Source organism: Hemicordylus capensis, chromosome 7 (assembly GCF_027244095.1).
Source record: "Hemicordylus capensis ecotype Gifberg chromosome 7, rHemCap1.1.pri, whole genome shotgun sequence".
Classification (NCBI taxonomy): domain Eukaryota; kingdom Metazoa; phylum Chordata; class Lepidosauria; order Squamata; family Cordylidae; genus Hemicordylus; species Hemicordylus capensis.
The window spans coordinates 35,819,609-35,837,330 of NC_069663.1; the positions used below are offsets into that span (position 1 = coordinate 35,819,609).

Here is a 17,722-nt window from a genome sequence, read left to right on the forward strand (position 1 = left end):
AAGGAAGAGGCCTCGGATCAGACAATCACATTTGCATACACGAACCATGAAGGACTCAGTGGTTGGTTGTACGCAGAACATATCTGAATTAGGGATGTGCACGGAACCAGTTTGGAGGCCCTTTTCAAATGCTGGGCAGTTCCTCTGGTTTGAAGGTGGGGGGTGTATCTTTAAGGGTGGGAGAGAGTGTACTTACCCCTCTTTGCGCTTTCCCCCCACTGGCGCTCCGTTTTCTGAAAGTCCATTGGGATGTCAGCGTACCTCTCTGCCACCTGGTTGCACCCTTTACCGGAAGTAATTGGAAGTATCCAGTCCATGCAAGCGCTGGGCAGGGGCACATATGGCGGGAGTGTGCACGCAACGTGTGCACACCTGTGCCTGACATGCAGGTATGTCAGATACTTCCAGTTACTTCCGGCAAACGGGGCAACCAGGTGGCAGGGAGTTACACTACTGCCCCAATGAACTTTCAGAAAACAGTGCCGGTGGGGGAAAGCAGAGAGGGGTAAGTGCACCCTCTTTTGAGGGATGCCAAAAGGCCTTTAGGTCCAGGCACCAAAATCACCTAGATGCACCTCTGATAAGGTCAGTAAAGAGCAAAGAAGAATGGGCCCAATCCTTCCAGGGGAGGCTCAATGCCACTACCCAGAAATGATGGGTTAGGGGAGGAGCAGCTATCCCGAGGAAGCAATCCTGAGGATGCCAGTTTCAAAGGCATTCCAGAGTGTTTGAGCAGTTTTTGAGGTTCTCCCTTTAGGGAGAACCTCTGTTGTAAACTGCCCAGAGACGTAAGTTTTGGGCGGTATAAAAATGTTTTAATTAATAATAAATAAATAATAAATAAGATCTAGAATCTTGCAACTTCCTCTCTTATTAGCAGAAAAGGGATTAGCATTAGCATTATGATTAGCATTAGCATTATGACTTCACAATAGTTGTGCCCACAGTTTTTAAGACTGAAATCACAGTTCAAAAGGCATCGTTTCTTTGCTAATAATAACGTGAACATTAAATGAGCTCTGAGGTAGCGCAACCTTGGAACGCTTATGTGCCATTGTTTAAAGTGTGTCCTTGTTCAAATTGGCATGTGTGTATTTAGCAACAAATATCTTTCCTATCCCAGCATGCAAGCCTTCCGATTTTGCTACTGGAGGTTTCTTACATTTGTGGTTTTGCAAGTGCAACATTTAACCCTCTGGAGGCAAGCCGATTGTCCTAGCAATTATCTAGCCATGTTAAATTTAGAGGATCCATTCCGTTTAGGCTAATATCTGGTGGAGGAAAAAAGGAGTGTGTGTGTGTTGGGTGTGTGTGTGTGATTGAACCACTATTAATCAACCGACAAGCTTATTATTCTTGTGATGTCATGAGATGCCACTGCTGAAACCCAAGCTGTTCATTAAATTATTGGGATGCCAGTGAAATAGATAGCTTTAATAAGCCATTTCTGCCTATCTTGTGTATTTCTCTACATAAAGTGGAGAGAGAGAGAGGGAGAGAGGAAGGAGAGAAAGAGAAAAAGCAAGGAATGAATGAATGAATGAAGGAAGGAAGGAAGGTTGGTTCCAGACCATGTAAACATTGCATTTTAAAGGCAGTGTTAAACTTCACACATTTTAGAGATGGAGTCTGGAGAGGGGTGGGTGGGTTGGGGCTTATTTGAACAATTCGGGTTCAGGGGCTGTTATTTCAAGGATAACCTTGTGTGGTATTTTTGGTTAATCAATTCCTTGATCCAGCAGCTTTTGAATGGGGCTTTAGTTACTTGGATTCCAGTCCTGGAGTCAGAGGCGTTCTTACCGCTGGACCTTGGGGCCCCGATCTGTGGCTTCCAAGGTTCGGGGGCCTCCAAGGGGGCCTCTTGCCACCACCCCGTACCCGCCTCGCTGCGCTGAACCACCAAAATTTACCTTGATTTTAGCTGCCAATGTGCATGGCCAGGGGGCAGGGGAGTGGGAGTGAGCCGAGCAGGCCTCCCCCACTGTCGAGGCCGTGGCAGGCAGAGTGAGTGCTGGGCCTGCCCATCTGGCCCAGTGGCCCTTGAAAACTGCAAGGCGCTCAGTACACCTGAGCAGAGGAGCAGCTCGCAGTTTTCAAGGGCCGCTGGGCCAGATGGGCAGGCCCAGTGGCCGGTCTGCCCACCTCTGCTGCCGCCATGGGGCAGGGGAGGCCTGCTTAGCTCGCCCCTGGCCCCCTGGCCACGCACATTGGTGGCTAAAATTAAGGTAAGTTTGGGCAGTTTTGTGCAGCAGGGTGGGCACGGGGTGTTATCAGGAGGCCTTCCAAATGTAGGGGAGCCTTGGGGGGGTGCTTATGGCAGGGGGGACCTGGGTGCCAAAATTACCTAGGTGCGCCATTGCCTGGAGTAGAGGCAGGGCTTTAAAAAGTCAGCAGCAAGAGCCCGGAAAAGCAGCCTGCATTTGCCTCTCTGTACATCATATCTATTTCATAAATATTTTCCCGATTCCACTCCATTGCCTTGCATACCACAACTCTTTCTCTTGGATTCTACACCTTGGAGCAAGGCAGGTAAGAATGGGAGAGGGAGACTTGTCCAAAGAGCCATTCCCAGACTGTCTACCTGCAGGGAGCCCATTCCAAACTGTGATGTCTCCTGAGGAAACACCAAGTTGCCATCCTATTGTTGGAAGTGAAGGACTCTGCGCTGTCTCATGTTTCAGTGACAAAGGGGGACAGATTAGTGAGTCAGAGAGCTAGAGGGGTCAATGCATTGGTCATCCCTTCTCTACTGCTCTGACACTATCCCTTTGATATGTAGATTGCTACTCTCAGGGACTTCCTTTCTTCCTGGCCTCTTCCTTTTTCCTCTTTCCCTTTCTTCTCCCTTGCAACACCCATGCTCTCCTCTCTCCCTGCACCATGTGTGCAGAGATGCAGAATTCATCCCTTTGCATCCAGCTAGCTAGCTAGATTAGAGATCCTATCTCTCCACTTTACTATCTAGAATGGAGTTCACTAATAAAGACTCCTTATATTGACTTGAAACTATGAAGTGGCTCCAAGTTATTTTACTCTCAGCAGACACACATGCCTGGGCAGACTCTGCTGTGTTGTGCCTCTGTGCACTCTGCTGTAATAGAAGGGTATCTCTTACCAGAGAGAATTCCCAACACCTATAACTTCTGCATGTCCCAGTTCAGGGGATGCTGGGACCTGCTCTAGGGTGCCCTTCTCAGTTCAGAGAGAGGGCAGCTTTTTAATGGGGATGGGGCCATAGCTTAGTAGTAGAGGATCTGCTTTGCATGCAGAAGGTACTGGATTCAATCCCTGGCAGCATCTCCAGGTAGGACTGAGAGAGACTCCTGCTTGAATCCTTGGTGAAGCCACTGCCAATCAGTGTAGACCAGAGATTCTCAATGTTGGGTCTCCAGATGTTATTGGACTTCAACTCCCATAATCCCCAACCAAAGTTCACTGGGGTGGGGGATTATGGGAGTTGAAGTCCAATAACAACTGGAGACCCAATGCTGAGACTCTGGTGTAGACAGTACTGAGCTAGATGGACCTATGGTGTGACTCAGAAGAAGGCAACTTCCTATGTTCCAAAGGGTCGTTTTAATGCATGGGATTTCTGAATGGCTGGCCAATCAAAAATCCCATGCATTAAAATGGCCCTTTTGAAGGAACCAGAACTTTTCAGTGGGCATTCCCTGTCATTCATTTTAGTACATTCCCTAGAGCAACCATACTATCTGTCAGCTCTGGGCAGTTCAAAATCAATATCCTCAATTAAAATCAGTAAAACAATCAACTAAAACAGTTTAAAATAACGTAAAACACAAAAAACCATGGAAGTGCCAAACATGGTTCAAATAGCAAAAGCCAGACTTTGAAAAAATATTTTTGTATACAGAATATTTTTTCAAAAAAATCTTAAACCGAGGAAACAACTTACAAAGACGGATATTACTGCCAAAATATTCTATACATAAACTCTACATGATGGACATGCTTCCATACATTTTGTATTGTATAACATTTACATCCCACTGTTCACTGCAAGCTGCTTCAAGGTTGCTTACTACTAGAGCAAAAATAATGAAATCCTCCCCCAAACAAAGAAGATTGAACCAATAATCAAACAGTGGTAAAACCACAAATTTTGCACACAGTGTCAGCAGGGGAGATGTGGTGTGTTGGGGGGGGAGGGTAAGAGCACCCTCCCCTGTCCTTAAATCCCACCACCTTTGAACCAGCAGTTGCCAGTTCCATGCACATCCCTATTAAAGGCACATGAGAACATAGTATGCTTGTTTCCACGACCATGACCAGGGTCAGAGGAGTGCTCAGCCAGGGTAGGAGAGCTGTGTCTGATCCCAATCCATGGTTGTGTGAACCCCAAAGGCACAGTAAGAGGAGGAGAGAGTGATCATGTGGGAGGCAGGAGCCGAGTAGACTGGCTTTTTGTCCACCCCTGGTAAAACCCTGCGCACAGAATCTGGGTAGCAGACCTATCTGACCCAACTCCTGCCTCCCACATGATCACTTCCCCCTCCTCCTCCTCCTACCTTCCTTCCTTCCTTCCTTCCTTCCTTCCTTCTTTATTTATTTATTTATTTATTTATTTATTTATTTATTTATTTATATTTAACAAACTTCTATACTGCCCAAACTTCTCTGGGCGGTTTACAACAAACACGCAGAAAGCTAAAATATTAGTTAAAATAAATGACAAAAAAAAACTTAACACAGTAGTTCAAACAGAATAAATGACATAGTAAAAGTTAAAACATTACAACAATTTAAAATTTTAAAATGTTTTAAAACGATGATATAACTGTTAAAACAATATTTAATTAAAAGCCTAGGTGAATAGGTACGTCTTAAGACTTTAAAAAAAGTTGTCAGAGATGGGGAGGCTCTTATTTCAGCAGGGAGCACGTTCCAAAGCACTGGGGCAGCAGCGGAGATGGCCCGTCCCTGAGTAGCCACCAAACAAGCCGGTGGCAACTGCAGATGGAACCCCCCCCCCAAACTTGCTTTTTGAGTTCATACCTCCAAAGATCAGGAACATAAGCAGCTCTTCTACCATGTCTGGGCACCTCTCTGACCTTGTTTAGGGTCATGTGAACAAGCCTTATGACTTTGAGAGACCAGGGATGGACGTTACCTGGGTGTTTTCCAGACTAACTGCTCAACAGCAGCAAAATGCCTCCATTCAGGCAAGTCGCATTGAAAACGTAAACAGCAGGGGGAGCAGCCTCATAGCAACTAACAACCCAGAAAAAACAGCAACTTCCTTACGCTGGATATACCATGTCTTAGCAATATATTGCAGCGATTAAATTTGCAACAAGGCATTGGCAATGTGAACAACACCCTGCTGTCCGCAGAAGGACTGCGGTGTCACAACACAGGAAGTGCGGAAGCATACTTCCGAGATCCGACATGACCCCGTTGCGGGGTCTAATCTGGAAAGCGCCCTGCTGCCTGAGTGACAGCAAAGATGGTGCCTGTCTAGGAAGTGGGTCCATAATTTGTATGGCAAGACAGAAAAGGTTCCCTCTCCGGTAGTCAGCAGCCTATATCAGAAGCAGATCTTCTGGGTAAGTTCAAGCAGGAGGAAGTGGCCCTTTAGACACACATTCCCACCACTGGGTGGGCCTCTGGCTACTCCAGTTCCCAAATTTGGAAAAGCTCGTTTCTCTGAGTGTTGATCCATCAAAAGTCAGATTTAATGCCTTGAATTCTTCCTGACTCTTAGATGTACTTTGCAAATTAACCTTTGAACACTTGATCACGACATGAGCATATTGTACTGTGAGCCGGCCTCAGGGACGGAAACCTCATTCATTCCAAGGAGGTATTTATCAGCCTGTGTGTATAATTGCTCTTCTCGGGAAGGGGGGAGAAGGGGCTGTCAATGGAACTGAGTGGCTAAATCCATCTTTGTGATTGAAGCATAGTTGAAAAGCTGTCATTAGGGAATGCCAATGGTTAGAGGAGAGCGAGAGATGCTCCCTGGTGGCACCCAACGCATTGATATGAAAATCTCATTCCATCTGTGCATTCACTTTTTTTTTTAAGCGAACATGCCTGCAAGTTAATCTTTCCAGGATGCTTATGCAAAGAGGCTGGTCAGAAATTAAGTGTCTCCTTGAATCAGTGCTCAGCCCTGACCTCCCGAGAATAGAGTGTGCCTCCTGGGAGAAGGAGGCATCTAGTGGAGATCAGCGAATGGCAGGTCTGCAGCGAGTCTCAACAGACTGGACTTGAACTAGAAGCTGAGTGGGCATTTTTTGTAATTTGGCTTAAGTTGTCACCATGGATCTGGATCTCCGCTCATCAGAAATAAGAGAATTTTAGTGTCTACGTTTAATTAATTAATTAAATTAATATCCCGCTCTTCCTCCAAGGAGCCCAGAGATGGTTATCTTTATCCCCACAACAACCCTGTAAGGTAGGTTAGGCTGAGAGAGACATGAGTGGCCCAGAATCACCCAGTGAGTTTCATGGTTGAATGGGGATTCAAACTCGGGTCCTCCCGGTCCTAGTCCAGCGCTCTAACCACCATGCTATGCTGGCATCAGACTTTGATCATAAAGCAGGGGTTCTCAAACTTGGGTCCCCAGATGTTGTTGGACTACAGCTCCCATCATCCCCAGTCTCAATGAGCTTGGGCTTTCAGCCAACTCTAATCGGAAGACTTTTTATAGTACAGCTCTTCACACAATGACCCCCACGTCGGTTCAGCAGGAAACAGAGTTTCCCAAACCAGGCATGCTCCCACACAGCTTGTCATGAGAAGGCAGGATTTTCTGAGGATCTCCGCTTGGCATGAAGCTGAGGTTAGCAAGCCAACTTCATATCTAAGATGACAGATCATGTTGGGAATGGGTGAGGCTGTTCTCACGTGCACCAGGGAAGCCCAGCCTGGGTTAGGCTGCCTATGAGAACCGCTGGGATTGTGCCCGATCCTGGTGGGGCAGCGTCACCCAGTCCAACTTGTTAACCTGGCTTTTAGCCGGGGTTAAAGGCTCGAGCGAGCCTTAACAGGGGCTCCAGGATTGTGTGTCCGCTGGGGCTGCATTCAGCCCTAGTGGACACAGAGGGACTCCTGAGGGGATCTCCCAATGCACTGCACATGTCATGTGGTGCATGGTGAAATATCTGGAGGCCAGGATGCATCGACCCAGCCCCCGGAACTCCGCACTGCACGATGCAGCATCCATCATCTGGGAGTGTGATCTACACTCCCAGCAACAGACCAGTGATTGTTGTTGGGCGGGGCAAGATGAGTTTGACCAGCCTTTCCCCCACTTGGTTGTGTGAATGACCCCTCTGTTTTTCGCCAAACTCAGCCACTGTGGAAAACGTGGGGAGGGGGGAAGGTTCAGGCGTACAGGATAACTGTAGGTATAGCTGGCCAAGACTGCAGCTACAGTAAGCCCAAACATGTGAAACCGTGTTTACAGGCTGAAAGCTAACTACATTTTATTATTATTGTTATTGTTGTTTACACAGTCAGACAGGTGTTATTGACTGGTTTGTTTTATCCAGACATTGAGTCCTTCCCAAGGACCTGGGATGCCAGAATTTTATTGTCAATGTTGTTGCTGTTATTATAGATATCATCGCAGAATATAGGCTGTTCCCAATAAAGTTGCTTATATAAAGTTGATCGTTATTATTGTTATCATCATTATTATTAATTTGATTTCTATACCGCCCTTCCAAAAATGGCTCAGGGAGGTTTACACAGAGAAATAACAAATAAGCAAATAAGATGGCTCCCTGTCCCCAAAGGGCTCACATTCTAAAAAGAAACATGAGATAGACACCAGCAACAGACACTGGAAGGATGCTGTGCTGGGGGTGGATCGGGCCAGTTACTCTCCCCCTTGCCAAACTGCAATCGAAACCCTCGGTTTCTCCAACTCTGCCGCCAACTGCAGTTTGGCCACCAAAGCCTTCCACCTGACTGCAGATCCAACTATAACCGCCGTTTCACGTCCATTTCCAAACCCCAATCAAAGAGTTGGCGGTGCAGACCCACCTGAGGACGCGACCGCCCCATGTTTTCGGCACTTCTTTCTGGCGGCTTCTCGGGAAACGGGCCACGCCCTTCCTGTCAGCCATGCAGCTAAGGAGTTGCCAGGCTATAGGGAGGCCACCACGCCACAGCCCGGACTGGACAGCCTGTCAAGCCCCACAGCCGCTTGGGGGCAGGGCTGTCCTTAGGGCATGGCAAGAAGGGCAACCGACCCAGGCCCTGGTCTTTTAACCCCCATGAAGATTAACTGGAAGGGGGCCCCACCATGACCAAAACACAGCACACAAACAGTTAAATACAGAATAAAGTTGTTAAAACAATACGGTACCGTGTTAGACAAGAAAATTCAGGCTAATCTATTCACATCTTATTTTGTAAGCCCCTGCACAGAATCTTGCCATTCTACCAGTAATCTCCACATGAGGGTCCATTGAGAAATAAGTCACATAAAAGTCGTCTGAATGACCGGGGCACTTTTTAAAAATAAGGCAAGTGGTAGGATGAGGGCACGGGATGACAGGACAGGCACTCAGTGCTTTGCTCCCCCCAAAGGGAGCACTAGCCATGTATGTTCACAAGCACAAACACTCCAAGAGGCAGCACAAGCAGGGCACCCCATCATGGTGCCAGCGGGGCGGGGGGGGGAATGGCTGGGGGCAGGGGGGGCGGTTTACAAAAGGTAGACCCAAGCAGGGAAGCTGGAGCAGCCAAGTTCTGTTTTTCAAACAGAAAATAGCCTGGGGTAGGGTGTGCACATGGGGACAGCCTCAATGACTGACACATAGGAACATAGGAAGCTGCCATATACTGAGTCAGGCCCTTGATCCATCTAGCTCAGTATTGTCTGCCCAGACTGGCAGCGGCTTCTCCAAGGTGGCAGGCAGGAGTCTCTCTCAGCCCTCTCTTGGAGATGCTGCCAGGGAGAGAACTTGGAACCTCAGATGCTCTTCCCAGAATGGCTCCATCCCCATAGGGGAATCTCTTACGGTGCTCACATGACTAAATTGCTCAGGAGAAGTCCTATGGAAATTAACAAGTCCTTTAGAGTAACTTGTGAGTAGTGCCTTAGTCTGGAAGACAGTCACCGTCTTCTTTGGGAAACATCACAATATGTTTTTCACACCTGAGGTTAATTTTTTTTTAAGCCAAATCATGCCCTCATTTTTCAACTCTAGATTAGAAAAGTACAAGAAATAAATAACTCGGCTGTTGCTCACCTTTGTTGTGACCTGATAACCCTGCTTAGTGGGCAAAGAGGCACCTCTGAACGTAGTGGTTCTCTTGAGAAGGTGGAGAAAGTGCAGTGGGTCTTTCCAGTGGCTGTTGCTGGAAACAACAGTGGGTCTTTCACTGCTGGAAACAGCAGTGGGTCTTTCCAGTGGCTGTTGCTCCATTGGGTTTCTTCTCAGGCAGGGAGCCTCTTTGGGGCAGAGAACCATCTTCTCAGTGCTTTTGCAACGAAAACCTCTGTGTGGACTTTTGCTCTTGAAGAGTAGTGTGGACAGATGCTCAATAAACAAGATATAATAGCCCCCCCCCCACACACAAACGGCTTCATTGAGGTGCCCCCTTCTCATTGGTCCAAGGGTCAGTATCTTCTTAAGATGGCAGCACTTTTCTTTTTATCGGGGGAGAGCAAGTGGCCCTATTCATCTCCAGCCCTACTTCTTTCCAGTGCCTTGGGGCTCTTTTTAGATTGGTAGCCTCTTTGGGACTGGGAACCATCGTCATCTTTTTTCTATATAAATTGCCTTGAGCAGGGGGCGTAGCTAGGGGACAGGGGACCTGTGTTTGTCCCTCTCCCCGATGGCCCCTTGGGATGAGGGAGATAATGAAGAAAATAGAGATGGATGGAGCTGGGAGCCCCGGCTTCTTGGAACCCATCCGCTCAATGATAGCTACATCCCTGGCTTTGAGAATGCCTTCTTGAAAAGCGGTGTGGGGATGCTGCGTGGCCCTGTGAAGTCTGGTGGAGGGCGCTGCATTCCTGCTTTGGGGGTTCTGTCTTCCCCCGAAGGGAGCAGGGGTGAAATGGTTCCAGGCTGGCCAGGGGGACCACCAAGTTGGGCGAGGCAGGAAACAGGAAATGAGACCAGGCTGGGGGCAGGGCTTGGAGTAGGCATTAAGCCCCGATAGCTCTGTGTTAAGGTACTTAAAGCCAAGGCTTTGGAGCAGGGTTCCCTCTAACTGGCATTCCCAGCTGCTATTGACTACAACTCCCATAATCCCCAGCCAAAGGCCACTGCAGTTGGGGATGCTGGGAGTTGTAGTCAACAACATCTGGGAATCCCTGTTATAGGAAATGCTGCTCTGGAGCATGGGAGCTGGAGTTCTTCTGGAGAGGGAACCAGCTGGATGCAGCGAGCCAGGAGAAGGACTAAGGTGATGAAGTAACTTCCTCCTAGCTTACTCTGAGGCTGACCTTGGCTGTTCTCACCCTGTGATGGTGGAGTCAAAAAGGGCCAGGAACATGCTGTAGAATCCAAGGGAAAGGGTTGTGGTATGCAAGGACAGGACAGGGCTGTGGAGTAGAATCAGGAATATTAACAGATTGGTGAAAGAGATATTATGTACAGAGAGGCAAGTGCAGGCTGCTTGCCCATGCTCTTGCTGCTGGCTATTTGTCAGCCCCGTCTCCACTCCAAGACTGGAATACCAGTAACTGAAGCCCCATTCAAAAGCTGGCCTGCATCAAGGAATGGGTTAACCAAAAATGCAACAACTTACCCTGAGGCTGACTTTGGCTGTTTTCACCCTGCAGTTCTGGAGTCAAAAAGGTCCAGGAACACACTTCCTCCCCCAGCATAGCATAGTGGTTAGAGTGTTGGACTAGGACCAGCAAGACCCGAGTTTGAATCTCCATTCAACCATGAAACTCACCTGGTGACTTTGGGCCAGTGCTGCATCTCTCAGCCTAATCTACCTCACAGGGTTGTTGTGAGGATAAACGTAACCATGTACATGGCTCTTAGCTCCTCGGAGGAAAAGCGGGATATAAATGTAAAAAAAAAAAAAATCTTAATAAAATTAATAATAAGTTATGTGAGGTGACAGTTTTGTTCTGCCTCTTGATAGGCCCAACCCTCTCATGCACAAGAGCCTTCTCTCTGGACAAGCCCTTGGTAGCTGGGAATGAGGCAGATTTCTTCTAAAGACAGGCATTTCCATGTCAATTTTATCATCAAACCAGAGATAACAGTGAGCTGGAATCATTTGCAGGAGTTATGAACCATTGCCAGAAGGTGGTGGGTCTCTAGCCACTTGCCTGGTGGTCTGTGGTGAGGAACCAAGTAAGGAAGCTTTACAGAAGTTTGTTGTTCCTTCTTTTAACCCACAAATCTCTAAGAGCTATATGATAGCAAGTGAGTCGGCAAGAAAAACTATTGTGTGGGCTCAATTGAAAAGCTAGTGCATCGCCAGCAGCTCAAGGATGCCTGACTTTTGGGAGAAGAGGGAAGATGATACCCTTAAAGCGAAGTGATACAGCTAGAACATGGGTGGTCAAACCTGACCCTGCAGCTATTGTTGAACTACAACTCCAAGCATCCCCAGCCACAATAAATTGTGCCTGGGGAAGCTGGGAGTTGTAGTCCAAAAGCAGGTGGAAGGCCAAGCTTGCCCCTAGAAGAAATTCTTTGCAAAGCAAGCTACTTGAGGGGGAAAACGATTTGCCAGCCTCCCCTCCCATCTTGACTTTATTAGAAATAGTTGCAATCTGGTATCCGTCTCTCCATCAACGCCTCCCAGCCATCCATCAATGTCACATGCAGATAGAAGTCTGAAGGCAATCACTCTGACCCATCAGCTTTCTCCTAGTCTGGAAGAGATGAAGACCAGTGATTTCCTGTCAAGGTCTTCACAATCTCTGTAACTGGGGAGAAGAGGCACGGACTGATAAGCAAGGATGACCCAGCACTGCCAGGCAGGGAGACAGACTCTGGCCATCCCCTGTGCCTTTATATATTTGTTTCAACAAAGTCTTTATAACATGGAAGAAGGGAGACAGGTGAAGCCAGAGACTAGGAGAGGAGTAGGACTGTAGCAAAGCTGGCGGTAGCCTGTGTGCGGCTGCGGCTGTGGCTGTGACCCCCTGGCCTCGCCCCCTGCATATTACGTCAGACACAGGGAGAGGAGAGCTGGTCTTGGGGTAGCAAGCATGACTTGTCCCCATAGTTAAGCAGGGTCTGCCCTGGTTGCATATGAATGGGAGACTTGATGTGTGAGCACTGTGAGATATTCCCCTCAGGGGATGGAGCCACTCAGGGAAGAGCAGAAGGTTTCAAGTTCCCTCTCTGGCTTCTCCAAGATAGGGCTGAGAGAGATTCTTGCCTGCAACCTTGAAGAAGCCGCTGCCAGTCTGTGAAGACAATACTGAGCTAGATAGACCAATGGTCTGACTCAGTATATGGCAGTTTCCTATGTTCCTATGCAGGGGCCCAGCTAACCACAACCCCGAATCTGACATCAGACACGGCGGCATACTCTTCCTCCCAAACGGGGCACAAGACCCCGTTTGGAAGAGCTATCGGCCTGCTCCATATTGGGTAGCATGGGACGGCGAGACTCTCCCTGCCTTAAAGGCAGGGAGAACCGTTCTCCAATGCAGCGTGGGCCGATCTCTCTCCTCAACAGGGCCACATGGCAGGGACAGTCTTTAAGGCAGGGAGAGTCTTGTCAACGCAGCGTGGGCCGTGTTGTCAACGCAGCGTGGGCCGATGTTGGCTCCAAAGGGGGCTGCGCGGCCCCATTTGGAACTGAAATAATGCCTTTGCGTATGATGTCAGACGTGGGGGGCATATCTGGGGCTGCATTCATGGCCCCGATTGGTGGCGGCCCAGGTTCTTTGAACCCGTTCACCCAGTGGTGGCTCCACCCCTGGAGGGGAGTCTCAAGGCCAACCATTACAAAAACAATCCCCGAATCTGGGCTTACACATTTTCCATCCTCTTCTGAAATAATCAGATGCAGGAGCTGCCCAAGGTTCCTGCAGCACCGGAAGCGAAGTGCATAATGATGGCTTGCTCTGTGCCCCCTTGGTGGTGTGCAGGGCAGCCCTTTTCTAAACCAACCCTTGCAAGCTTTGAAAATGGCGTGGAGAGCAGAGAGGAGGGAAGGGTGCTTGAAAGCTTTGCATGAAGAGAGATGGTCCTTGCAAAGTTAATTTATTATTAGAACCAGTTGTTGTTGTTGTTGTTGTTGTTGTTGTTTATTAGCACCAGGGTAGTGTAGTGGTTAAAGCAGGCCTGCTCAACTCAGGCCCTCCAGCTGTTTTTGGACTACAATTCCCACAATCCCCATCCACAGTTGCCAATAGCCAGGGATTAGGGGAGTTGCAGGCCAACAACTGCAGGAGGGCCAAAGTTGAGCCGCCCTGGGTTAGAATGTTGGACTAGGACCAGGAAGACCCAAGCAAATCCTCGTTCAGCCATAGAACTCACTGAGTGACCTTGGGCCAGTCACATCTCCTTCAGCCTAACGTACCTCAAAGGGTTGTTGTGAGTATAACATAAACATGTACACCATTCTGGGCTCCTTGGGAAAGAGTGGGATATAAATTCAAATGCAAATGTATGTGTATCTATTTTCATTCATTCAATTTATTTATTAATTATTTTATTTATCATATTTTAATACTGCTTGATATGTACATTTCTGGGCGATGTGTACCACCCTTCCTAAAGTGGCTCAGGGCAGTTTACATTACAATCAAAACCACATAATAAAATAATTAAAATTATTTTATTTTATTTTATTTTTACAAACAAATGCATGTGTAGTTGTACCCTAGGTCTGATTGGACCCAGCAGATTTACCTTTGTATAAACCTCCATAGGACAGCATTGTCATTCACCTGCTTATGGCTGCAGTCCTAAAACTGCCTACTCCAGAGAACTTGCTCCCCAGAGTTGAACTTATTGGGACTTGCTTACTGTTTGAACACACGTAGCCTTGCACTGCTCCTCTCTCAATACTAATACTAATACTAATACTAATACTAATACTAATACTAATACTAATAATTAAACAATGCTTTATTTGTTAGCCACCCCATAACATTGTTCTATAGGCAGCTTACAACACAACATTAAAACATGAAATAAACACACATTAAATCATAACATGTCCCTAAATTTAGACGAGCCCTCACTTTAGCACGTTTAAATGTTCTTCCTACAGCAGTATTGGATGGCAGGTTCAAGGGAGTTCCGCTATTTTTACGTCTTTGCCCATGTGGCAAAGGGGTTATAGAATCCACCTCGCACGTTATTCTTTATTGTGATTTTTATAGGGAACCCCGTTTAAGACTTTTATCTCCTATGTTAGACAATTTGCCTGGCCGGTCTGATGAATTTTATTTAAATTATCTTTTAACTAATGAGGACACTGATATTATTTCTGTTATGGCCGAGTTTTGTTATATTATTTGTAAAATACGTACTGGTTTATTGTAAATGTTTGCTGGTCAATGACCGAATAAACTTATAACTAACTAACTTAAATCATAACAGACCAAAAAAAGGGGGAGGTACAAAATACAATACAAAAACAATTTTAAAAACAGTTGGGTTTTTAAAAACAACAACCAATTACAATCAGATCACAATTTTTAAAAATTGAAAATTTAAAAGCTTTAAAAGGCTTGTATGAACAAAAAGGTGTCTAAAAGAACAAAGTAATGAAGCCAGGCAAACCTCACTGGGGAGGCTATTCCATAAATGGGGTCAAACCACCGAAAAGGCCCTCTTGCTAGTAGCCACCCACTTCAGCTTGTTTGGCAAGGGGCCCCGGAGGAGGGCGTCCAAAGAAGATCTTAACAAACAAACACTCCCTCGGGTAATCTGGTCCCAAGCCATTTAGGAGTTTAAAGGTTAAAACCAGCCCTTTGAATTGGGCCTGGAAACAGACTGGGAGCCAGTGCAGCTGATGAAGCACTGGCATAATATCCTCAAAACCTCCAGGCCCAGTAACCTACCAGCTGCAGTCTCTGGACCATTTTCAAAGGCAGCCCACGTACAACGCATTGCAATAATCTAAGCAAGAGCCTGACATCAAGCGGATGACATCATGATGACATCCTTGACATCAAACAGAACAGAGTGTGCTTTGGTTTAGCTGGAGCATGGCGTGTTTTAATGAATTGTGGTCTGGGGTGTGTCTGGATGGGAGGCGGAGTCCCTCAGACTATGGAATGTTGGAAGGTGGAATGTTGGAGGGAAGGAGTCAACATTTGATGGCTGGGTGAGTCATTTCATCAGGGGAGAGGGAGGGCTGGCCCATGGGACACAGCCTTCCAATGCATTGCCCACATCTCATCAGGCACCTCCCTCCTCCAGGACCTCTTCCAGAAAGGAAGTGCACAGAGCATGGGAGAGAGCTCCTGACCTCACCTGGCACTCTGCTGCTGCCACCTTCATAGCTGCAGTATTATAATAATAATAGACTTTTTTAAAGACTTAATTGTTCTTGCGGGGCATATTTATTTTAATCATCATATTTTGATACCGCCTGATATAGACATCTCTAGATGGTGTGCAAAGTTAAAACATAACAAATGTAAAAACAATATAAAACAGTTAAAATAAATACATAAAAACAGTCTCCGTAAACAAAAGCATTACAATTTAAATTTCAGTTAAAAGCCTGGGGAAACGGGCATGTCTTGAGGGTTTTCCTAAAAGCAAGCTGTGAGAAGCAGATGCTCTTATTTCAACAGGGAGTGTATTCCAGAGCCCTGGGGCAGCTACAGAGAAGGCCTGCTCCTGAGTCGCCACCAAACGAGCCGGTGGCAACCACTGTCTAGATGTCTCTAGACAATCTTAATAGGCGACAAGGTTCATGACAGAGCAGGCATGTGATTGATTAGTTATCAAAAGGGCGGCTGTGGCCCAGGACCCAGATCTTTCAAACACCTGGTTAGGAGCAGTTTGGAAACTGGTTGACTAATCTGAAATGGTGTCTGTAAGAAAAATCAAAAGGGAAAGATAATTAAAAGTAATATCTCATGCAAAAACAAATACCTCTTGATATTGAATGTCTGAATGCCATTCTTTTAAGAACAAATGGTGATATTTGAGTCCTATCCTCCCCGAGTCCCTCTCATTTACGGTTTGGACACCTGCTCCAAAGTAAAGTAACTCGCACAATAAGACTGCCACACCATATTTTAGTAATATGCTCATTTTCAGCATGCACTGTTCAGCATTTCCAAGCAACTCTGGGCTTATGGGATGAGCAGGATAGGAATGGAAGCAAACAGTGATTAGTTTTGGCTCCCTGTATACAGTCTGTAATGGAACCACGGGAATGTCTCACCCCTCTCCTGAGGGGGAATTTTCAATCTCTGCTCCCCATGATTTGCCCATCTATCTCGCTTACTCATTCTATGTCGGCGGCCGTGGCATTGTTGTCGTCTGGGTTGTTTCCCTAAGTATATACCATGCTTCATTTTAATTCTAATGTGCTTATTCTTCCTCTCTTCTATAACAGATGTTAGGTGATTAAAGCACACTGCTGAGGAGCACATGGCCGCAGATGAAAGGAGTGAAGGATAACCTGGCACCCGAATATTATACTTTCTAATAAGATTAATTTGGTTGCTTGTGAATGGAGAGGCACAGCGGCAATGAGGAGGCGTCTGTCAGGGACTTATGGAAAGAGGCAAGAGCTCTTATTAAAGCAGTGGATGGTGGCACGTGTTTCAATCGCGGCGAATTAGACGGAGACGTGAGTGTCAGGGACACGCGGGGAGGACTCAGTCCCAACGGCAGGAACCAGGACCAGCTCTCAGAAAAAGGTCCAGGTCCAGGGATCCATGCAGGAGGGGATCCTGGGCAACCAAACGAGGTGCAAGACTGTAGGTGGCAGTCAGGTGGACTCCATGCAGCTTCTGAAGGTCAATGGGCGAGAAGATCTAATGTGAACACCAAGCAGGCAGATATGAAACGGAAATCCAGGCATACGGTAGGCTTGGAGAAACAAGCACAGCCCGGTAGCTTTGCATCCGCTCCACCATCATCTGAGATGAATACCAAAGCCTACCAAAGAAATCCATCATATGTTGGTTGTTTATTGATTTCCAATTCAAAGTGCTGGTTCTCACCTACAAAACCCTTATGGGATTACCACCTGTATATCTCCAGGATGGCCTCTCTGGGCCAGTTGTATTCCGACCGATGAGGTCTTCTCAGCTGGCCCTCCTTAGTGTCCCAGGCCCTGGTGTGGTGTGTGGTGCCAGGCCCATAGGAGGGTGTTCTCTGTGGCCGCCCCTCTTCTTTGGAACACTCTTCCCACCCCCCCAGATTCATTCAGCCCCCTCCCTGGCTGTTTTAAGGGCCTTCTTAAGACCCACCTTGTTTCACCAGGTGTTTGCCCATTGTTGTTGTTGTTGTTGTTTTATTATATTAATTGTTATTGGTATTGCTGTTCACCACCTAGAGTCTTTGGAGGAGGAGGTATATAAGAATTTTTTTAAATAAATATATAAATGAATGAATGAATGAATAATAAATTTCATATATAAAGCTTTTCTACAATCATAAAACTCAAGGCAATTCTTGTGGTTCTCCGGCGGGTGGGGGGGTACCCATCCAGGTACTGACCAGACCTAGACCTACTTAGTTTCAACAGAGTGGCTGTATTATATGTCATGAGAACAGACCTGCTGGATCAGGCCCAAGGCCTATCTAGACCATCATCCTGTTTCACACA

At 46.9% G+C, this 17,722-nt stretch overlaps 1 protein-coding gene across 1 annotated transcript in view; it reads left to right on the forward strand.

The window, feature by feature from the left end:
• Positions 1-17,143, forward strand: part of C7H1orf94 (chromosome 7 C1orf94 homolog) — a 51,461-nt gene extending 34,318 nt beyond the window's left edge. Inside the window, exon 7 of the transcript XR_008310761.1 lies at positions 16,502-17,143. The gene's annotated coding sequence lies outside the window, so the exon portion shown is untranslated. The remainder of the gene's footprint in view (positions 1-16,501) is intronic.
• Positions 17,144-17,722: the final 579 nt, after the last annotated feature.